Source organism: Hemiscyllium ocellatum, chromosome 21 (genome assembly GCF_020745735.1).
Source record: "Hemiscyllium ocellatum isolate sHemOce1 chromosome 21, sHemOce1.pat.X.cur, whole genome shotgun sequence".
NCBI classification, from domain to species: domain Eukaryota; kingdom Metazoa; phylum Chordata; class Chondrichthyes; order Orectolobiformes; family Hemiscylliidae; genus Hemiscyllium; species Hemiscyllium ocellatum.
This window is the reverse complement of record NC_083421.1, coordinates 50,810,113-50,832,894: the sequence shown is the minus strand read 5'-3', so window position 1 is coordinate 50,832,894 and position 22,782 is coordinate 50,810,113. Positions and strand designations below refer to the sequence as shown.

Sequence of the window (22,782 nt, the reverse complement as noted above, 5' to 3'; positions counted from 1 at the left end):
GTACAGGAGTTGGGAGGTCATGTTGCGGCTGTACAGGACATTGGTTAGGCCACAGTTGGAATATTGCAATTCTGGTCTCCTTCCTATTGGAAAGATGTTGTGAAACTTGAAAGGGTTCAGAAAAGATTTACAAGGATGTTGCCAGGGTTAGAGGATTGAGCTACAGGCAGAGGCTGAACAGGCTGGGGCTGTTTTCCCTGGAGTGGCGGAGGCAGAGGGGTGACCTTATAGAGATTTACAAAATTATGAGGGGCATGGATAGGATAAATAGGCAAAGTCTTTTCTCTGGGGTCAGGGAGTCCAGAACTAGAGGGCATAGGTTTAGAGTGAGAGGGGAAAGATATAAAAGAGACCTAAGGGGCAACATTTTCAGGTAGAGGGTGGTACGTGTATGGAATGAGCTGCCAGACGATGTGGTGGAGGCTGGTACAATTGCAACATTTAAGAGGCATTTGGAGGAATATATGAATAGGAAGGGTTTGGAGGGATATGGGCCGGGTGCTGGCAGGTGGCACTAGATTGGGTTGGGATATCTGGTCGGCATGGACGGGTTAGACCGAAGGGTTTGTTTCGATGCTGTACATCTCTATGACTCTGAGTATTCCTGGTTTTTTTTCAGCTCCATGGTCTAGTAACCAAGTTTTGCCTATTTGTCTTCTAACCTGGCAATTGAATACTGTGCATTCCAGATGTCCTGCTACCCACAACATATGAGCATTTGTACATCCTGTTATGAGTCCCTGTAAGTAAGCAATTGCTGGATTGGGAGTAGAATGGTAATTTTGACACAAATGATTTCAGAGCGTGACTGTATTGCTATTGCTTGGTGGAGTTAGAAAAAATCCCCCCATTGATACCTTGCCTCTTGGACTATTAGGATGACCGATCCTCAACTGAGAGATTAACTAATTTGTTCTCTTCAAGGATAAGTAACTGATCTGTTGAATGTTTCCAACAGTTTTCATTTTTGTTTAGCTTTTGACTAAATTTTCCATACAGCATGACACTTCATTGCAGGCAGTTGAATAAATATTTTGTGAATGATTGATTGTTGATTTAATTCTGCCAGATTGAGTGAATAATCTATCACGTCCTCTTCCAGTGGTCCCCAGCATTACAGATACCAGTCTTTAGCCAATTCAATTAATAGAATCTCTGCAGTTCATATAGAGGTCATTGCGTCTTTTGAGTATGCACCGATCCACTGAATAGCATCCCACCCAAACCCACCCATCCCCATAAGCTTGCATTTTTACCACAGCTAATCCACCAAGCCTGTACATCCCTAGACACTACGGGGCAATTTAGCATGGCAGATCCAACTAACCTGCACTTCTTTGGACAGTGGGAGGAAACCAGAACACCTAGCAGAAATGCATGCAGCTATGAGGAGAATGTGTGGAGTTTGTACAGTCACCCAACGCTGGAATTGAACTCTTGTCCAAGGCACTGAGAGGCAGCAGTGCTAACTACTGTGCCACCATGCCGTGTGTTACATGATATCAATAAATGATCGGAGACAAGGGGCTCAGTTGTTTCTGGGGATGGAGTCGGATACTAGGCGAGGTATAGTTAGAATTGTGTGTAATGTTTGGTTGGGGGAGTGGTGGCTCTATCAGTTAATAGTTGTCAAGAGTTAGGCTGGATTTATAATTGTCCCAATTATGCCTGGGTATTAATTAACAACTGCAATGAACCCTTTGTAATCTCCAAATTAAATGGATACTTTCAGAGTGTTCCAGACGCAGAGGAATTGCCTTTTGGATTCTTCAGTTTTTAAGACAATCCTCTCAGAATCTGCTACATTGGGATTTTGTGGAATCCCCAATGTGCTATACTCTGCAGAAATGACTAGTTGGCCATTAGAAAATTCAAACAAATGTTTCACTTCTCACCCATTCCATCCATTTTAACTTTTTGAAGTGAGAAGTTGTTAATCTTAAACAAATGTATTCCTAGTCTGTAGTATTGAGCAGCACGGACCAAGTAAATGCAAGAGTGTATCCTTGGCCTCAGCTGACTTAACTGGCTTCAGTCATTACGATTGTTCATGCATTACAGTTGTCCTGAGCAACTTTGGAAAAAAACTTAAAAGTTAATCTGATCCTTCTGTTTTCTGATTGACAGATGTTGGGTGAGGGCAGACTTCGTAATGGTGCACTGCAATTGACTGATTCAATTTGATTTCTAAGAATAGTTTTATAGGATAAGTACTAATTACACGAGGCTCTCAAAACACATGATTAGCACAGCTTGAAATCACTGCAGGAAAATGCTAATTTAAGTTAGCGAGCTAAATAGTACGGCAAAATGCAGAAGTTAAATGTTTTAGAAACAATCACCTTGGGTTTCGCCATAAAGTGATGGTCTTCCTATTAATATTCACAAATATAATATTTTAGGTGCATGTTTGATGTGTTCATTTCTGAACTAAAACCTTTAACTTTAACAATAAAGCATAAGAATATTCTGTGCCGATATGCAGAGATCAATAGAGTAAAACTACACTGTTCTTTAATTGATAAAATAACTAAGTAATTTTGAAAACTGAATGTCTGAAAGCCTTGCTGAAATAGGTGATAGCACTGAAAATGATAGGAAATTAATTACTGTTCCTTTTTAAAATTCTTTCATGCAATATCGGCATTGCTTGCTTGGCCAACATTTATTGCATGTTCCTAACCCTCCAGAAGGAGGAGATGGTGAGCTGCCTCTTGAACTGTTATAGTCCTAAGGGTGCAGTGTTACCCACATTGACTTTAGGAATAGCATTTTAATCCAGTGATCAGTAAATGAACAGCAATGTAGTTCCATGTCAAGATTATGTGTGAGTTGGAGGGGAAGTTCAGATGGGTGTGTACCAATGTACCTGTGCTCTTGTCCTTTTTGGTGGTAGAATTCATAGGTTTAGAAGGACACTTGGCAAGTTACTGCAATGCATATTGTAGATGGCGTATACACTGTCACTTGGCGTTGGTGATAAAGGGAGTGAAATTGAAGATGACAGATAAAGTGCTAATCAAGTGTCTGCCTTGGTGCATGGACAGTGTTGAATTTCTTGAATGAGTTTGGAACTGTGTACATCAAAGCAAATGGGGAGTATTTCATTACACTCCTGACTTATGCTTTGTAGATTGTGAATAGACATTGGGCATACTGGAATTGAGTTGCTCACTGCAGAGTTCCTGGCCTCTGACACACCTAGTTCAATTTATGGTTAATGGTAACCTCAGATATGTTGACCAAGGGAGACTTAAATGTGATAACGCCAATGCATGATAAGGGATTCTAGTTATTGCCTGTCACTTTTATGTGGTGCAAACTTTACTTGCACAATTGTTGTATTGCTAAAAATTTGAAATGGCAAAAATATGTAGGACAACAGGAATAATAGAAGAATCTCTTTCATAGAGCTAGCGCAGGCAAAAAGGGCCAAACTCCTATCCCTGTCCTGTGATTTAACTGGTCAAATGTCAAGGGCAGTTACTCTTGCCTCTGGAGTTCTTCTCTTTTGGTCCATGTTTGGATCAAGGCTGTAATGAGGTCAGTGGTGCTGGTGGTACTGTCCCAATCTTTGACCTAATGTCATGAGACTTCATTTAAGATGAGAGTCAATGCTAAAGACTCCCAGTGCACCTGCCTCCTCAGTCTATACTACTCTGTTGCCACCGTGGTCGATGTGTCCAGCCTATGGGTAACATTCCCCCTAAACTGCATGGTCTATCTGTAGCTGGTGGAAGGCTTCAGGCAGGTCAATAAATATGCTGACACATTGGTTTCCACTTTCAGAAGCCACTGCAGCACGTGAACATCTGAGGTCTACACAATGAGGGATAGAAATTAGAGGAAATATTGCTGATAGAACAGGACATGCCTGGGGCAGTGATGGTGGTATCTGTGACAGTCTCTAAGATATTATTTCATGGTCATGACTATTACAGGAAAAGTGGAAAAATAGTAGGTCTCAGAGGTAGTGTCCACTGCAGTACAGTTCAGGACACTTTGATAGACCTTGTTCCTTTTGAGGCTCAAAGTTAATGACGATTTCATAGAATCCCAACAGTGAGGAAGCAAGTCATTCAGCCCATCAAATCCACACCCTCCGAAGGGCATTTTACCCTGATCCAGTCACCAGAGTCTGGAGTCAAACCCAGGTCCCTGCCACTGTGAGGCAGCAAAGCTAAACATTGGTATGGGTAGAGTCTGGGCAAACACAGCAAACCAGGCAGCATTCGGAGGTGGAGAAGTCAACATTCCCAGGGTTACTATCGTTTCAGTAAACTATCTATATGAGAGCTGTTATGAAGGCACTTCATATTTACTATTTCTTTGAGGACTTGCGTTTTGACAGGTTGTGGAAAAAATTGATCTCCTTTACATTTACATATAGTTATCTGGATTAAGTTTAAAAAATACACATTATAAAAACGTTTATTTTTATAAACAAGTCGTCTTCAAAATCATGTGACTTCATATAATCACAGGAACTCACTTCTCAAATGTCATCTGTCTGGGTTTTATGGATATCTTGTTTAAACAGTGTGTGGTATGGAGAATTATTTCTGTTTAAAATTGGTTGCCCTGCTGGTGTCTCTTGTTTATGGGAACAATACTTTGTTGTGAGATCAGGGTGAAACCAGCTTGCTCTCTTGAAAGAGTGACTGCCAACGAACCTGTCTGTATTGCTTTTCCTGAACAAGCTGTGTCTGACAAGCTCCTAGATTACAACCATGTTAGTTTTGTGATGACTACAAGTATAAGAATACTAAATTGACAGACTTAGAACATTCAATGCTTTGTCCTTTTGCCTTCAAGAATAGTCACCATTGACCAGAAATTGTTTTTCTTTTAAAAGTGAATCTCTACTGAGAGATCCATTTTTTTCCCAGAAGTCTGTATGATTGTGTGTATGTTTTGAGTTATTTGGAGAAGTAAAAATTTATGTTTTCGTATTGTAAATTGCGTGCGTTGTCAATTTTGCATCATCTTTGGGTTTTGTTTAAAAAATTAATAATTTTGTATTTATTTAAAGACGGATGTTTGATAGCTCTTTTCATTATAAATCTATAGAATGTATACCTTTCCCATATCAGGACTTAGGTAAAATATCTTTATTAAGACCTATGGAGTAGTGGGAATCAAGTAACAGTGTGCTCCTTACATCTCGGTCATAATTGAGGTCTTGAATTAGCATATTAAAACAACTAGCCTAATAGCTCCCATATAGCCATGATGAACAGTTATAAAAAGCCCCATTTGGTTCCCTACTTCCCTTTAGAAAATGAAATGTATGGTCTTTGCCTGGTCTGGCCTGTTTGTGACAGAAACCCATAGCATTGTGTCTGACTTGTAATAGCTCTCTGGAATGGTCTGTCAAGCCACTCAGCTGTATCAATACTGGTACAACGTCTACAGAAAGGAATGAAATCAGATGGACCTTCTGGTATTGACCTAGCTACTGGAAGTGATCATTGCAAACCCACCAAAGTTTTACAAATAACATCTTTGGGGCTTGTGCAAAAATTGGGAGAGCTGCCCAACAGGCTGACTGACTTCCGCAGAGTGCTTGTTTATGTCCCACGTTAATTTGGCCCAAAGCTGATGAGACATAGTCTTCAGAATGGTCAAGACCTTCTGTCAGAATTATTGGGTCATCAGCCAGCTTACAAGTGAAACAAGGGTTTTTGATCTTTTTAATGGGGTCAGTTTGAACAGCATGGGAATAAAATAATTGATGTAAATTCACTTTATTTTCATATCAAGAATGTGCAATATTTGCTGAAGCTATTTTTGAAGAAGATTGATTTTTAGCAACGTAAATTGAAATCTCATATAACTTTAATTTTGTTTGATTCTGTTGAGTTTCCTGGTTTGGAAAGGCTACTTACCAAATACATCCATAAGTAATTATCTCCATTTTGGTTTGAAAATTGTTGGATACTTTGTGAGAGAGCTACAGAAGAAAAAAACTATGATTTCCGTATTTAGCATTAGATAGCAAACAGCAGTGGGTACTGCAAATGATTTCAGTAATAGCCTTTACTATTGATTTAGCTAATATTAGTAAACTTCACATGAAGTAAGGATTGAATCTGATTATCCAGGTCTGTACGATCCTGGTATGCACAGAGTAGTTTTATCAAAGATACATTAGATTAGCGTTCACTGTTGGATGAATGTAAATTCCACATTCACGTAAGCTCTTGTGATTTTGATGAAATAATTTTACAGCACTTTGTTTGCACAACCCTGTTTCTCCATTGCATCTGTGAAGTCTGGTACTGTCTTCCCATATCTCATTATTTGTATAACTTCACAGTCTACTATGTACCTCTTCCTCTTGAAGTTAGCCTTGTATCATATTTGGGGATCTCATCTTCTTTATCTTCTATTAACATTTATAGGAATATCTCCTTTTTGGGTGCATTTCCTTTATCTTGCTGTTCTCCAAAACAAAGACCTGGTGAACCCAGTAGGTTGGGTTCCACAAATACTGGTTTCAAAAATGACTGCAGCACAAATGGCTTCAACTCAACAATAGCGCTTAACCTACACAATTTTAAAAGGCTAACTATATGAAGAAAGTGTACCTAGCTACATTTCTCGTCAACCCAACTTCAAATAAACAACAAGTTTTGTGTCCATATTCATCATTTTGGATTCCTAAAGTGAATCTAGCCTCTGTGTGAACATGTAACTGTGATTCAGCAATCTGGCTACCTAGTTTTCACAAATCATTCAAAATGCCATTTGTCTTTTTAATTTGCCATTTGTTTTCCTCAGTTTAATGGCTTGGATGTGAAGAATTCCAGCTGAGTGTTAAACAGAGTCAAAAGTTTATATTTCTCTCTCAGAAATATTAACATTGTGGTTATGTTACTGGACTTATTATTTATTAATTAACTGAACTGAGAATCTGAATACATAAGTTCGAGTCATGGCAGTTGACAACTTAAATTCTCTTCTTAATTTTATTCTAGATTTATTTAATACTAGCAGCAGTGACAGTGCAACTGCTGAGTAATTGTAAGATTCAGTCCTGGCCCATATGTCCTTTTAAAGAAAAGCATTCTGCTCCTCTTGCCCACTGGAGTCTATGTACAATGTGTTGATACTTAACTATCCTGCGTTCACCCAGCTAAGGTAAAATAGAGAGATAATAAATGTGACTATATGAATGTGTCAAAATTCTTTCATCTACTTTAATGGTTTAATTAAGGTATCTGTTTGGAAGCCTTAGCCTCTCCCAAAAGCTGAGGATTAGATGAAACATATTTGCTCAGAGCTGTTGCTCAGTGAGCTAAATTTCGATTGTATGGTCTGAACATGTCCAATATACCCAAATACCATTTTTGCTTCACCGTAGTTATACTAACTAAATACTGAATAGATTCTGTTCAGTGGTTTATCAAAGAAATTTGAATATACATTTTTTTTTCTTTAAAGAACTTTACCCTTTCATCACGTCCCTCCTCATTGTCCAAGACCAGCGCTTCACTTGTACTTCTTTAAATCTATTAAAACTCCATTTTGATTACAAACCCCTGTATTTCTTGTCTTTTCTTTCAGCAGAATTAACCTGTTTTCAGATCTATCATCTGCATCTATTTTACATCTCAATGTTTCCTTTACCTCTGTTAGCATTCCCTTTGTTTTGCTCTGGGTACACTTAACATCTGGCTCTCCTCCCCCTCAGTCAACAGCATTAAAAAAAATTCCAGCCTCTTTCCGTTTTAAAAAATCATATTGGATTCAATATAGAAACTCTATCCCTGCAGATGCTGTCAGACCTGCTGAGTTTCTCCATCATATTCTCTTTTTTGGCTCTGATGTAGCCTTTACTGTGTGCAATTGATGTAGAAATTGTATTAAGCTTGGCAAAAAATTGCATATTTTCCTCATTGTATTTACATCACTTTTCATAAAACATGAGATGAATTTTAAATCACTAGCCTCTAATTATCTCTAATGATTACTGCCAGTTTTGCTGACAGTCAGAAGATAACAATTCTAATCACTGCCAGAGAGTTCAATTTTGAAATCTGTAATTACCTGTTTTGTTGCTATTTAATAATCAGTGTTTATATTCTGAATATAAACTGACAATGGGGGTAATTTTGACTTTGCTGGTTTAAAATGCAGACTGTGAGCTCTACCAGTTGTTAGATATCTCCTCACTTCTGTTTGAAGTGGAAATTGAGAGAGTTGTGTTTTAACAGTTATTCAAGCTAATACTTTACACTTTGGTCCAAACATGAAGCTGTGCTTTCAATGTGTGTTCATGCATGTGTGACTGAAAGAAGATAAATAGTGACAACATACCAATTTGTGTATACAAGTGTGCCTGAAAAAAGAATCGCATTGTTATTGCTAGATGCTATTGCTTAGTGGTAAGGCCCTGGGGAGTGTTGCTGAACAAAGAGACCTTGGAATGCAGGTTCATAGTTCCTTGAAAGTAAAGTCACAGGTAGATAGGATAGTGAAGAAAGCGTTTGGTATGCTTTCCTTTTATTGATCGAACCATTGAGAATAGGAGTTAGGAGGTCATGTTGTGGCTGTACAGGACATTAGTTAGGCCACTGTTGGAATATTGCATGCAATTCTAGTCTCCTTCCTATCGGAAGGATGTTGTGAAACCTGAAAGAGTTTAGAAAGTTATACAAGGATGTTGCCGGGGTTGGAGGATTTGAGCTATAGGGAGAGGCTGAATTGGGTATGGCTGTTTTCCCTGGAGCTTCAGGTGCTAAGGGGTGACCTTTATAGAGGTTTATAAAATCATGAGGGGCATGGATAAGATAAATAGACAAGGTCCTTTACTTGGGATGGGGGTGTCCAGAACTAAAGGGCACAGGTTTAGGGTGAGAGGGGAAGATATAAAGAGACCTAAGGGACAACCTTTTCATACAGAGGGTGGTGTGTGTATGCCAGAGGAAGTTGTGGAGGCTGGTAAAATTACAGCATTTAAAAGGCACCTAGATGTGTATATGAATAGGAAGGGTTTAGAGGAATATGGGCCAAGTGCTGGCAAATAGGGCTATATTAGGTTAGGATATCTGTTGTTGTGGTTCTGTTCGCCGAGCTGGGAATTTGTGTTGCAGACGTTTCGTCCCCTGTCTAGGTGACATCCTCAGTGCTTGGGAACCTCTGTGAAGCGCTTCTGTGATGTTTCCTCTGGTATTTATAGTGATTTGTATCTGCCGCTTCCGGTTGTTCATTCCAGCTGTCTGCTGCAGTGGTCGGTATATTGGGTCCAGGTTGATGTGCTTATTGATTGAATCTGTGGATGAGTGCCATGCCTCTAAATTCCCTGGCTGTTCTCTGTTTGGCTTGTCCTATAATAGTAGTGTTGTGGCACAACATCGTGGGCTGAAGGGCCTGTTCTGTGATGTACTATTCTATGTTCTATGTCCCGGTTGAACTCATGTTGCTTGTCATCTGAGTGTGTGGCTACTAAGGATAGCTGGTCATGTCGTTTCGTGGCTAGTTGATGTTCATGGATGCAGATCGTTAGCTGTCTTCCTGTCCTATGTTGTGTTTTGTGCATAACTTCAACACCAAGGAGAGGGAAGCACTAAGAAACAATAAGAACATAATCATACTACCAGCAGACAAAGGCAGAATGAAGGTCATCTTGGACAAAACAGACTACATCCAAAAAGCGCAACAACTACTTGCAGATACCAACACCTATCAAAAGAGGGAGTTTGATTCCATCCCACAGCTCACCAATAGGATAAACAACACATTGAGGAACCTACAAAAAAATGGACAGATAACCAGGACTGACCTACAGAGAATGAAACCTGAAAGCAACACCACCCCAGATTTTATGGAATACCTAAAGTGCAAAAACCAGACATCCCACTCAGACCCATAGTATCACTACCAGGGACACCATCACCAAACTGGCTAAAGAACTACAGCAGAAACTGAAACACCTGATCAGCGGATCCAGGCACTCTATACAATCAACACAGGAATTCTTGGACATCATCAGAAATATACACATAGACAAGAAAGAAACCATGGTCTCAATCGATGTAACGGCAATATTCACCTCTATCGACAAAACCCTAGCCAGAGAAACAATAGCCAACCTGCTGGACATACAGAACAGACAACAAGACGGGGAACCTATCAACAAAGACGGCATACTCAAACTACTGGACCTGTGTCTCACAACACACTTCACATTCAACAACCAAATATATGAACAAATCAACGGCACACCCATGGGCTCACCCATCTCTGGACTCATAGCAGAAGCAGTAATGCAAAGGTTAGAACAAACAGTCTTACCGCAAATTCAACCTAAACTCTGGGTCAGGTATGTAGATGATACCTTTGTAATCATTAAAAACACAGAAATAGAGAACACACACCGGATCATCAACGCCACACTCACAGGAATCCGATTCACGAGAGAGGAAGAAAAGGACAACCAACTCCCATTCCTAGACGTGATGGTACAGAGGACACCAAACGGAGAATTCACCACAAAAGCATACAGGAAAGCCACACGCACAGACCAAGTCCTAAACTATGAAAGCAACCACTCCAACACACACAAAAGAAGTTGCATCAAGACACTTGTCAAAAGGGCCACAACTGCAAATGTGTTGCTGGTCAAAGCACAGCAGGTTAGGCAGCATCTCAGGAATAGAGAATTCAACGTTTCGAGCATAAGCCCTTCATCAGGAATAAGAGAGAGAGAGCCAAGCAGGCTGAGATAAAAGGTAGGGAGGAGGGACTAGGGGGAGGGGCGATGGAGGTGGGATAGGTGGAAGGAGGTCAAGGTGAGGGTGATAGGCCGGAGTGGGGTGGGGGCGGAGAGGTCAGGAAGAGGATTGCAGGTTAGGAGGGCGGTGCTGAGTTGAGGGAACCGACTGAGACAAGGTGGGGGGAGGGGAAATGAGGAAGCTGGAGAAATCTGAATTCATACCTTGTGGTTGGAGGGTTCCCAGGCGGAAGATGAGGCGCTCCTCCTCCAGCCGTCGTGTAGTTGTGTTCTGCCGGTGGAGGAGTCCAAGGACCTGCATGTCCTCGGTGGAGTGGGAGGGGGAGTTAAAGTGTTGAGCCACGGGGTGATTGGGTTGGTTGGTTCGGGCGGCCCAGAGGTGTTCTCTGAAGCGTTCCGCAAGTAAGCGGCCTGTCTCACCAATATAGAGGAGGCCACATCGGGTGCAGCGGATGCAATAGATGATGTGTGTGGAGGTACAGGTGAACTTGTGGCGGATATGGAAGGATCCCTTGGGGCCTTGGAGGGAAGTGAGTGTGGAGGTGTGGGCGCAAGTTTTACATTTCCTGCGGTTGCAGGGGAAGGTGCCGGGGGTGGAGGTTGGGTTGGTGGGGGGTGTGGATCTGACAAGGGAGTCACGAAGGGAGTGGTCCTTGCGGAACGCTGATAGGGGAGGGGAGGGAAATATATCCTTGGTGGTGGGGTCCGTTTGGAGGTGGCGGAAATGACGGCGGATAATACGTTGTATGCGCAGGTTGGTGGGGTGGTAGGTGAGAACCAGTGGGGTTCTGTCTTGGTGGCGGTTGGAGGAGCGGGGCTCAAGGGCGGAGGAGCGGGAAGTGGAGGAGATGCGGTGGAGGGCATCACTGCAGTGCACCAGAACTGCAAAAAGAGGAAGAAGAACACTTCTACAATGTATTCGCCAAAAACGGATACCCGCGCAATTTCATCAACAGATGCCTAAGGGAAAGACAACGGAATGAGGACATACCACAACCCAAAGGACTAGCTACATTACCATACATCAAAAACATTTCTGAACTGACAGCCAGACTACTGCGACCACTAGGACTCATAACAGCACACAAACCAACAGCCACTCTCGGACAACAACTCACCAGGATGAAAGATCCGATACCCAGAATGAGCAAAACCAATGTAGTGTACAAAATCCCATGCTAGGCCTGCACAAAACACTACATAGGACAAACAGGAAGACAACTAACGATCCACATCCATGAACACCAACTAGCCACGAAACGACGTGACCAGCTATCCTTAGTAACCACACACTCTCAGATGACAAACAACATGAGTTCGACTGGGACAACACTACTATTATAGGACAAGTCAAACAGAGAACAGCCAGGGAATTCCTAGAGGCATGGCACTCATCCACAGATTCAATCAATAAGCACATCAACCTGGACCCAATATACCGGCCACTGCAGCGGACAACTGGAACTGACAACCGGAAACGGCAGATACAAATCACTATAAATGCCGGAGGAAAGATCACAGGAGGTTCCCAAGCACTGAGGATGTCACCTAGACAGGGGACGAAACGTCTGCAACACAAATTCCCAGCTCGCGAACAGAACCACTACAATGAGTACCCAAGCTACAAATCTTCACACAAAGTTAGGATATCTGGTCGGCATGGACAAGTTGGACCAAAGGGCCTGTTTCTGTGCTGTCCATCTCTGTGACTCTGATTCTAAACATACAGTTCCTCCCTGTATTGAAGCTGCCCGCTATCCATTTCAGTGAAAGAAGAATTTATCTTTTAAATTGCTGTGAGTCTTTTACTCTGATGTTAACAATTTTATGGCATTAGCCCACCTGTTCTTTTAAATAATTATTCTATGAATAAACATTTGAATTGTTCAAAAAGAAGAGAATATCTTACAGAAGAACCTCTTGAGATATAGCAGACATAAAGTGCTATGGTTACGTATCTATTTCTAACCATTTTAACCTCCATTTCACTCCACTTTTTCGGACCTTGGCAAAAATTGGACACAGTGGAATGACCGTGTACTAATGACCAGGTCTTTCATGCCTCAGACATATGTTCTAATGGTTTAAGAATTAAACATTTAGTCAAAATATCTAATTTAATAAATGTGTTTGGTTGTATAGGACATTGTTGTCAAAGATTTTCATTGTGCACTTATTAGTACATCTTTCAAGAATACAAATTCACAGGGAAAACCAATATTTTATATTGCATGAGTACAGAGTGCTGTTTGATACAGTCTGTAGGGACCAATTTCTTTGAAAAGCGGGGTTGAATTTCCCAATTACCAATGCAAAAAATCATGTAAGGTTTCACATATTAAGACTGTCACTGTAATACAAAACTAAAGCAACTATATACCATAAGGTGATTCCATGATTCTAAAATACACTAAACTACAGAAAAGGTTTTCCTGTTAATTTATTAATGCAAATGAACAGCCCATACCATATTTATACATTACTCTGCACTCTTAGCAGAATTGTGTGGCTCAGTCCTGGTTGCTGCTGGTACTGCAGTCAGGGCCATGAAGAACAAAGCATGGACCCTGGACTGAACAAGTCCAGGTTGGTAAGGGCTTGAAAATGTCAGGATGAAGGACTGGGGATAGGTTTTTCAGAGCTGGCAGCTAGTAAGAAGTGGGGGAGAGGAATGCCTTCCATGTGCAAAGAGTTTCTACTGAAGATAGCAGCCTAGCCCAGCCATTGATTTTATAACCTAAATTGAAAAGGACTTTTCACATCATTCAACTGTCTGTACCAAGTGTATTTTGGTGTAGGAATATAAAGTTCAGTGGACTCTTTATAGCCTGACACCTTCTGTGTTATGGCGATGAGTTTGCAGGTGGATGGGAAGTGAATTGGCTAGCCACCTGAGTAAACTATTTGTCCAGCTGTGAAAACAGATATCCTGGGATATGTATTATCAAGTCTGAATTCTTGCAACTGAAGTCCCAGGCACTTCCTGGTTTACACAGGATATGTACTACTTGCTCCACCAGGTCCCACCATTTCAATGTACTTCTCAGTCAATTTGAGCATAATTGCATTGACTTCCTGTAACAAGGCACTTTCTGGCATCTTCTTTTGGTATTTAATTCTTTGCAAATTTTATTTCTTCAAACTGAGGATTCATCTTCCTCAGCACTCTGGTTTGAGCTTGACCGGATATCAGACCTTTCCTTTGCTTGGCAAAGCTATATCGTATTATAGGTCTCGCACCATAAGTTTGGACTTGAATTTCTGTCTCCAGAACAAGCAGGTTACAGGTTTCATATGATGTCACATCTGGGCCTCTGTTTTGCCTAGAATTAAAAGAGACAAGCTGAAACAAGCATCCTATGACGTCTAGTGTTTGTAACACTAAGTTCAATTCTGTGTAAACCTGATATTCTCTTTTGACACGAATTGTTCGTAATATGGCACATTAATACATTTGGATAGTTTTAATTTTTGTTAAAATAACCAAATAATTCTAAACTTTGTATTTGTTACAGTATAAATATTCTCAGGAGGGCAAAAAATTGATCTAATGTATATGTATACAAGGAGACAATGTAAAGGGGTAAACAGAAACAGTACTTGTAGGAGTTCAGTGGCTGAGCTTGGAGCTTTCTGGCTTGGTAATGAGCTTTTGTGCATTTTATCTGAGTAATTTAGAAAATAAAACAGATGACCAACTTTGTGATGCTTTACAAAGGAACCTGTTACATACAGTCTTTAAATGTACAATGATAGTTTTTTTTGTTATTCATATAAATGATTTGGATGTGAGCATAAGAGGTATAGTTAGTAAATTTGCAGATGACACCAAAATTGGAGATGTTGTGGGCAGCGAAGAAGGTTACCTCAGATTACAATGGGATCTTGATCAGATGGGCCAATGGGCTGAGAAGATGGAGTTTAATTCAGATAAATGTGAGGTGCTGCATTTTGGGAAAACAAATCTTAGCAGGACTTCTATACTTAATGGTAAGATCCTTGGGAGTATTGCTGCACAAAGAGACCTTGGAGTGCAGGTTTATAGCTCCTTGAAAGTACAGTCACAGGTAAATATATGATAGTGAAGAAGGCATTTGGTACGCGTTCCTTTATTGGTCAGAGTATTGAGTGCAGGATTTGGGAGATCATGTTGCAGCTGTACAGGACATTGATTAGGCTACTTTTGGAATAATGTGTGCAATTCTGGTCTCCTTCCTATCAGAAAGATGTTGTGAAACTTGAAAGGATTCAGAAACGATTTACAAGGATATTGCCAGGGTTGGAGGATTTGAGCTATAGGGAGAGGTTGAATAGGCTGGGGCTGTTTTCCCTGGAGTGTCAGAGGCTGAGAGATGAAATTATAGAGGTTTCTAAAATCATGAGAGCATGGATAGGATAAACAGACAAAGTCTTTTCCCTGGGGTGGGGGAGTCCAGAACTAGAGGGCATAGGTTTAGGGTGAGAGGGGAAAGATATAAAAGAGACCTATGGGGCAACCTTTTCACGCAAAGGTATGGAGTGAGCTGTCAGAGGAAGTGGTGGAGGCTAGTATAATTACAACATTTAAAAGGCATCTGGATGGTATATGAATAGAAAGGGTTTGGAGGGCTATGGGCTGGGTGCTGACAGGTGAGACTAGATTGGGTTGAGATATCTGGTCGGCATAGACAAGCTGGAAGTTTTTGCTGCAAACGTTTCGTTCCCTGGCTAGGGAACATCATCAGTGCTGTTGGAGCCTCGTGTGAAGCGCTGCTTTGATGTTTCTTCCGGTATTTATATTGGTTTGTTCTTGCCGCTTCCGGGTGTCAGTTTCAGCTGCAGTGATTTGTATGTGGGGTCCAGGTCGATGTGTCTGTTGATGGATGTTCTTGCCGTTTCCGGGTGTCAGTTTCAGCTGTAGTGGTTTGTATATGGTGTCCAGGTCAATGTGTCTGTTGATGGAGTTTGGGGATGAATGCCATGCTTCTAGGAATTCTCTGGCTGTTCTCTGTCTGGCTTGTCCTATGATAGTGGTGTTTTCCCAGTCAAATTCATGTTGCTGGTTGTCTGAGTGTATGGCTACTAGAGATAGCTGGTCGTGTCATTTTGTGGCTAGCTGATGTTCATGGATGCGGATTGTTAGCTGTCTTCCTGCTTGTCCTATATAGTGTTTTGTGCAGTCCTTGCATGGTATTTTGTAAACTACGTTAGTTTGGCTCATGCTGGGTATTGGGTCCTTTGTTCTAGTGAGTTGTTGTCTGAGCGTGGATGTTGGCTTGTGTGCTGTTATGAGTCCTAAGGATCGCAGTAGTCTGGCTGTCAGTTCTGAGACGCTCCTGACGTATGGTAGAGTGGCTAGTCCTTTTGGTTGTGGCATGTCCTCGCTCCTCGGTCTATCTCTTAGGCATCTGGTGATAAAGTTGCGTGGGTATCCGTTTTTGGCGAATACCTTGTATAGATGTTCCTCTTCCTCTTTTCGCAGTTCTGGTATACTGCAGTGTGTTGTGACCCTTTTGAATAGTGTCCTGATGTAGCTTCGTTTGTGTGTGTTGGGGTGGTTACTTTCATAGTTTAAGACTTGGTCTGTGTGTGTTGGTTTCCTGTGTACCCTTGTGGTGAATTCTCCGTTGGGTGTTCTCTCTACTAACATGTCTAGGAATGGGAGTTGGCTATCCTTTTCTTCTTCTCGTGTGAATCGGATTCCTGTGAGTGTGGCGTTGATGATTCGGTGTGTTTTTTCTATATCTGTGTTTTTGATGATTACAAAGGTGTCATCAACATATCTGATCCAGAGTTTGGGTTGGATTTGTGGTATGGCTGTATGTTCTAACCTTTGCATAACTGCCTCTGCTATGAGTTCCGAGATTGGTGATCCCATGGGTGTTCCGTTGATTTGTTCGTATATCTGATTGTTGAATGTAAAGTGTGTGGTGAGGCACAGGTCCAGTAGTTTAAGTATGCCGTCCTTGTTGATAGATTCGGCCTCCTGTGTTCTGTTATGTATGTCCAGTAGGTTGGCTATTGTTTCTCTGGCTAGGGTTTTGTCAATTGAAGTGAACAGTGCCGTCACGTCGAATGATACCATGGTTTCTTCTTTGTCTATGTGTGTATTCCTGATGACGTCCAAGAATTCCTGTGTTGATTGTATGGAGTGTTTGGATCCGCTGACTAGGTGTTTCAGTTTTTGTTGTAGTTCTTTGGCCAGTTTGTATGCTGGTGTCCCTGGTAGTGATACTATGGGTCTGAGTGGGATGTCTGGTTTGTGTACTTTGGGTAGTCCATAGAATCTGGGGGTGTTGTTGCTTTCAGGTTTCATTCTTTGCTGGTCCGCTTTGGTTATCTGTCCGTTTTTTTGTAGATTCCTTAGTGTGTTGTTTATTCTATTGGTGAGTTGTGGTGTGGGGTCGGAATCCTTCATTTGGTAGGTGTTGGTGTCTGCGAGTAGTTGTTGTGCTTTACTGATGTAGTCTGATTTATCTAGGATGACCGTCATTCTGCCTTTATCTGCCGGTAGTATGCCGGACCATAGAACAGGCTATCACTATAGGACAGAACAGGACAACACTCCGCAAAAAAACAGCACTAAGAGAAAAAATGGACAAACTAACACACAAAAAGGAGGACACTACAACACACAACTGGATTAAAAACCTCTCCCACAGACAGCTCACAGACATGGAAAGAACTATACTGGCCAAGGGACTCAAATACAACCACAGGGATGCCAACACAGCAGACTTCCTAGCAGCACTAGAAAGCACACTCAAGAACAATGGACTGACAGAAGAGACACAACAAACAGTGAGACAAACGGTAGTACCCATGATGATAAGAAAACGACAAACACATAACCTCAACACCAAGGAGAGGGAAGCACTGAAAAATGACAAAAACATAATCATACTACCGGCAGATAAAGGCAGAATGACGGTCATCCTAGATAAATCAGACTACATCAGTAAAGCACAACAACTACTCGCAGACACCAACACCTACCAAATGAAGGATTCCGACCCCACACCACAACTCACCAATAGAATAAACAACACACTAAGGAATCTACAAAAAAACGGACAGATAACCAAAGCGGACCAGCAAAGAATGAAACCTGAAAGCAACAACACCCCCAGATTCTATGGACTACCCAAAGTACACAAACCAGACATCCCACTCAGACCCATAGTATCACTACCAGGGACACCAGCATACAAACTGGCCAAAGAACTACAACAAAAACTGAAACACCTAGTCAGCGGATCCAAACACTCCATACAATCAACACAGGAATTCTTGGACGTCATCAGGAATACACACATAGACAAAGAAGAAACCATGGTATCATTCGACGTGACGGCACTGTTCACTTCAATTGACAAAACCCTAGCCAGAGAAACAATAGCCAACCTACTGGACATACATAACAGAACACAGGAGGCCGAATCTATCAACAAGGACGGCATACTTAAACTACTGGACCTGTGCCTCACCACACACTTTACATTCAACAATCAGATATACGAACAAATCAACGGAACACCCATGGGATCACCAGTCTCGGAACTCATAGCAGAGGCAGTTATGCAAAGGTTAGAACATACAGCCATACCACAAATCCAACCTAAACTCTGGATCAGATATGTTGATGACACCTTTGTAATCATCAAAAACACAGATATAGAAAAAACACACCGAATCATCAACGCCACACTCACAGGAATCCGATTCACACGAGAAGAAGAAAAGGATAGCCAACTCCCATTCCTAGACATGTTAGTAGAGAGAACACCCAACGGAGAATTCACCACAAGGGTACACAGGAAACCAACACACACAGACCAAGTCTTAAACTATTAAAGTAACCACCCCAACACACACAAACGAAGCTGCATCAGGACACTATTCAAAAGGGTCACAACACACTGCAGTATACCAGAACTGCGAAAAGAGGAAGAGGAATATCTATACAAGGTATTCGCCAAAAACGGATACCCACGCAACTTTATCACCAGATGCCTAAGAGATAGACCGAGGAACGAGGACATGCCACAACCAAAAGGACTAGCCACTCTACCATACGTCAGGAGCGTCTCAGAACTGACAGCCAGACTACTGCGACCCTTAGGACTCATAACAGCACACAAGCCAACATCCACGCTCAGACAACAACTCACTAGAACAAAGGACCCAATACCCAGCATGAGCCAAACTAACGTAGTTTACAAAATACCATGCAAGGACTGCACAAAACACTATATAGGACAAGCAGGAAGACAGCTAACAATCCGCATCCATGAACAGCTAGCCACAAAACGACACGACCAGCTATCTCTAGTAGCCATACACTCAGACAACCAGCAACATGAATTTGACTGGGAAAACACCACTATCATAGGACAAGCCAGACAGAGAACAGCCAGAGAATTCCTAGAAGCATGGCATTCATCCCCAAACTCCATCAACAGACACATTGACCTGGACACCATATACAAACCACTACAGCTGAAACTGACACCCGGAAACGGCAAGAACATCCACCAACAGACACATCGACCTGGACCCCACATACAAATCACTGCAGCTGAAACTGACACCCGGAAGCGGCAAGAACAAACCAATATAAATACCGGAAGAAACATCAAAGCAGCGCTTCACACGAGGCTCCAACAGCACTGATGATGTTCCCTAGCCAGGGAACGAAACGTTTGCAGCAAAAACTTCCAGCTCGGCGAGCAGAACCACAACAATGGATACCCGAGCTACAAATCTTCAATCAGATTTTAGGCATAGACGAGTTGGACTGAAGGGTCTGTTTCTGTGCTGTACATCTCTATGACTCTATATCCAACATCATAAAATCCCTACAGTGTGGAAACAGACCATTTGGCTCAACAAGTCCACACTGATCCCCCTTAGAGTATCCCACCCAGACCCATTCCCTTATCCTATTACTCTACAATTCCCATGACGAATGCATCTAGCCTACACATCACTGAACACTATTGGTAACTTAGCATGGTCAATTCACCAAACCTGCACATTTTTGGACTGTGGGAGGAAACCAGAGCACACGGAGGAAACCCACAGACACAGGGAGAACATGCAAACTCCACACAGACAGTTGCCTGAAGGTGGAATCAAACCCAAGTCTCTGGCGCTGTGAGGCAGCAGTGCTAACCACTGAGTCGCCGTACTGCTCATAAAATTCCTTGCCATTTCTGTAATAAGCATGTTGCTTGTTACTTAATGGTGTAGTCGTGGAATCCCTAACCTGCACATCTCTGGACTGTAGGAAGAAACCAGAGCATCCAGAGGAAACGCAAGCAGACATTAGGAGAAGGTACAAACTCACAATCTACTACAATAGTTCCAGGAATGAGGGATTACAGATAAGTGGGTACTGAGAAATTGGGATCTTTAGAGCAGAGAATTCAATAAGTAATTTAATAAAGATCATTAAAATAATGAAGTACTAAGGTGGAGGTAATAAAGAGAATATGTTTCCAAAGGTTGAAGTGTTGATTTAAGGTGTCATGGGAAAATTGTTTTTATGCAGTAAATGGTTTGGATTGGATTGCAGTGCCTGAGGTAGCATGATGGATGCAGGTTTAATAGAAGTTTTCAAAAGGGAATTGGATGAGTACTTGAGAAAAAACAATTTCAGAGATATGGGGAAAGAGAGGCGGAATGGGACCAATTGAATGATCTTCGAGTCGCTGGTAGGTGCTTTGACATTCTGTATTATCCTTATGATTTAAGTTTATAGATAAGAATATTTTAAATATGTGAAATTTCCAGTTTGGCTTCATTATCAATTGAGAGGATGAATTCGTTTTGATAAATGAACAAGCTAGTTAGCTTGTTAGTTTGGGAACATTGGTATTATTGCAGTTCCTGCTGAGGGAAAGTGCATTATCTGAGATATCGCATTTTGGATGAGGGCTATTTAGGTTAATATAAAAGAGCCCAAGGCATTATTTGGAGAAAAGCCTGGTATACATCTGTTGCTTTGACCAGTATTTGTTATTTTAACTATCAGTGAAAACTTGCCTCAATACAAATTATCGAGGAGAAAGTGAGGACTGCAGATGCTGGAGATCAGAGCTGAAAATGTGTTGCTGGAAATCCGCAGCAGGTCAGGCAGCATCCAAGGAACAGGAGAATCGACATTTTGGGCATAAGCCCTTCTTCAGGAATGAGGAAAATGTGTCCAACAGGCTAAGATAAAAGGTAGGGAGGAGGGACTTGGTGGAGCGGCGTTGGAGATGCGATAGGTGGAAGGAGGTCAAGCTGAGGGTGATAGGCCAGAGTGGGCTGGGGGCGGAGAGGTCAGGAAGAAGATTGCAGGTTAGGAAGGCGGTGCTGAGTTTGAGGGATTTGACTGAGACAAGGTGGGGGGAGGGAAATGAGAAACTGGAGAAATCTGAGTTCATCCCTTGTAGTTGGAGGGTTCCTAGGCGGAAGATGAGGCGCTCTTCCTCCAACCGTCGTGTTGTTATGATCTGGCGATGGAGGAGTCCAAGGACCTGCATGTCCTTGGTGGAGTGGGAGGGGGAGTTGAAGTGTTAAGCCACAGGGTGGTTGGGTTGGTTGGTCCGGGTGTCCCAGAGGTGTTCTCTGAAATGTTCCGCAAGTAGGCGGCCTGTCTCCCCAATATAGAGGAGGCCACATCGGGTTCAGCGGATGCAACAAATGATGTGTGTCGAGGTGCAGGTGAATTTGTGGCGGATATGGAAGGATCCTTTGGGGCCTTGGAGGGAAGTAAGGGAGGAGGTGTGGGTGCAAGTTTTGCATTTCTTGCGGTTGCGGAGAAAGGTGCCAGGAGTGGAGGTTGGGCTGGTGGGGGGTGTGGACCTGACGAGGGAGTCACGGAGGGAGTGGTCTTTTCGGATAGGGGAGGGGAGGGAAATATATCCCTGGTGGTGGGGTCCGTTTGGAGGTGTCGGAAATGACGGTGGATGATACGCTGTATATGGAGGTTGGTGGGGTGGTAGGTGAGAACCAGTGGGGTTCTGTCCTGGTGGCGGTTGGAGGGGCGGGGCTCAAGGGCGGAGGAGTGGGAAGTGGAGGAGATGCGGTGGAGGGCATTATCGATCATGTCTGGGGGGAAATTGCCCCCCTTTGAAGAAGGAGGCCATCTGGGTTGTACGGTATTGGAACTGGTCCTCCTGGGAGCAGATGTGGCGGAGATGAAGGAATTGAGAATATGGGATGGCGTTTTTACAGGGGGCAGGGTGGGAGGAGGTGTAGTCTTGGTAGCTGTGGGAGTCAGTCGGTTTATAGTAAACGTCCGTGTTGATTTGGTCGCCCGAGATAGAAATGGAAAGGTATAGGAAAGGGAGGGAGGAGTCTGACACGGTCCAGGTGAATTTGAGGTCGGGGTGGAAGGTGTTGTTAAAGTGGATGAACTGTTCAACCTCCTCGTGGGAGCACGAGGCAGCGCCGATACAGTCATCGATGTAGCGGAGGAAAAGGTGGTGAGTGGTGCCAGTGTAGCTGCGGAAGATGGACTGTTCCACATATCCTACGAAGAGACAGGCATAGCTGGGGCCCACGCGGGTGCCTATGGCTACTCCTTTGGTTTGGAGGAAGTGGGAGGATTGGAAGGAGAAGTTGTTCAGGGTGAGGACCAGTTCAGTCAGTCGAAGGAGGGTGTCAGTGGAAGGGTACTGGTTGGTACAGCGGGAAAGGAAGAAGCGGAGGGCTTTGAGTCCTTCGTGATGGGGGATGGAGGTGTGCAGGGACTGAATGTCCATGATGAAGATAAGGCGTTGGGGACCGGGGAAGCGAAAATCATGGAGGAGGTGACGGTGTGGGCAGTGTCCCGAATGTAGGTGGGGAGTTCTTGGACTAAGGGGGATAGGACCATGTCGAGGTATGCAGAGATGAGTTCGGTGGGGCAGGAGCAGGCTGAGGCAGTGGGTCTGCCGGGGCAGTCAGGTTTGTGGATTTTGGGCAGGAGGTATACAAATCATCTCATTGTTTCTAGGAAGCTTGTTGTCTGCAAATAGGATGTATTGATTGTATTTGCTGAACCAAAAAATCAATAGCTGTGTAGCACTTCGAAA

General features: G+C 42.7%; 1 protein-coding gene and 1 long non-coding RNA gene across 2 annotated transcripts in view; one reads left to right on the top strand and one right to left on the bottom strand.

Annotated features, from left to right (window-relative positions):
- si:dkeyp-72a4.1 (uncharacterized protein LOC100148058 homolog) overlaps positions 1–22,782 on the top strand; it is a 255,329-nt gene that overhangs the window by 149,402 nt on the left and 83,145 nt on the right. The window lies entirely within an intron of this gene.
- LOC132825870 (uncharacterized) overlaps positions 12,951–22,782 on the bottom strand; it is a 67,967-nt gene continuing 58,135 nt past the window's right edge. The window contains exon 5 of the long non-coding RNA XR_009645822.1: positions 12,951–14,061. This is a non-coding gene — a long non-coding RNA (uncharacterized LOC132825870). The remainder of the gene's footprint in view (positions 14,062–22,782) is intronic.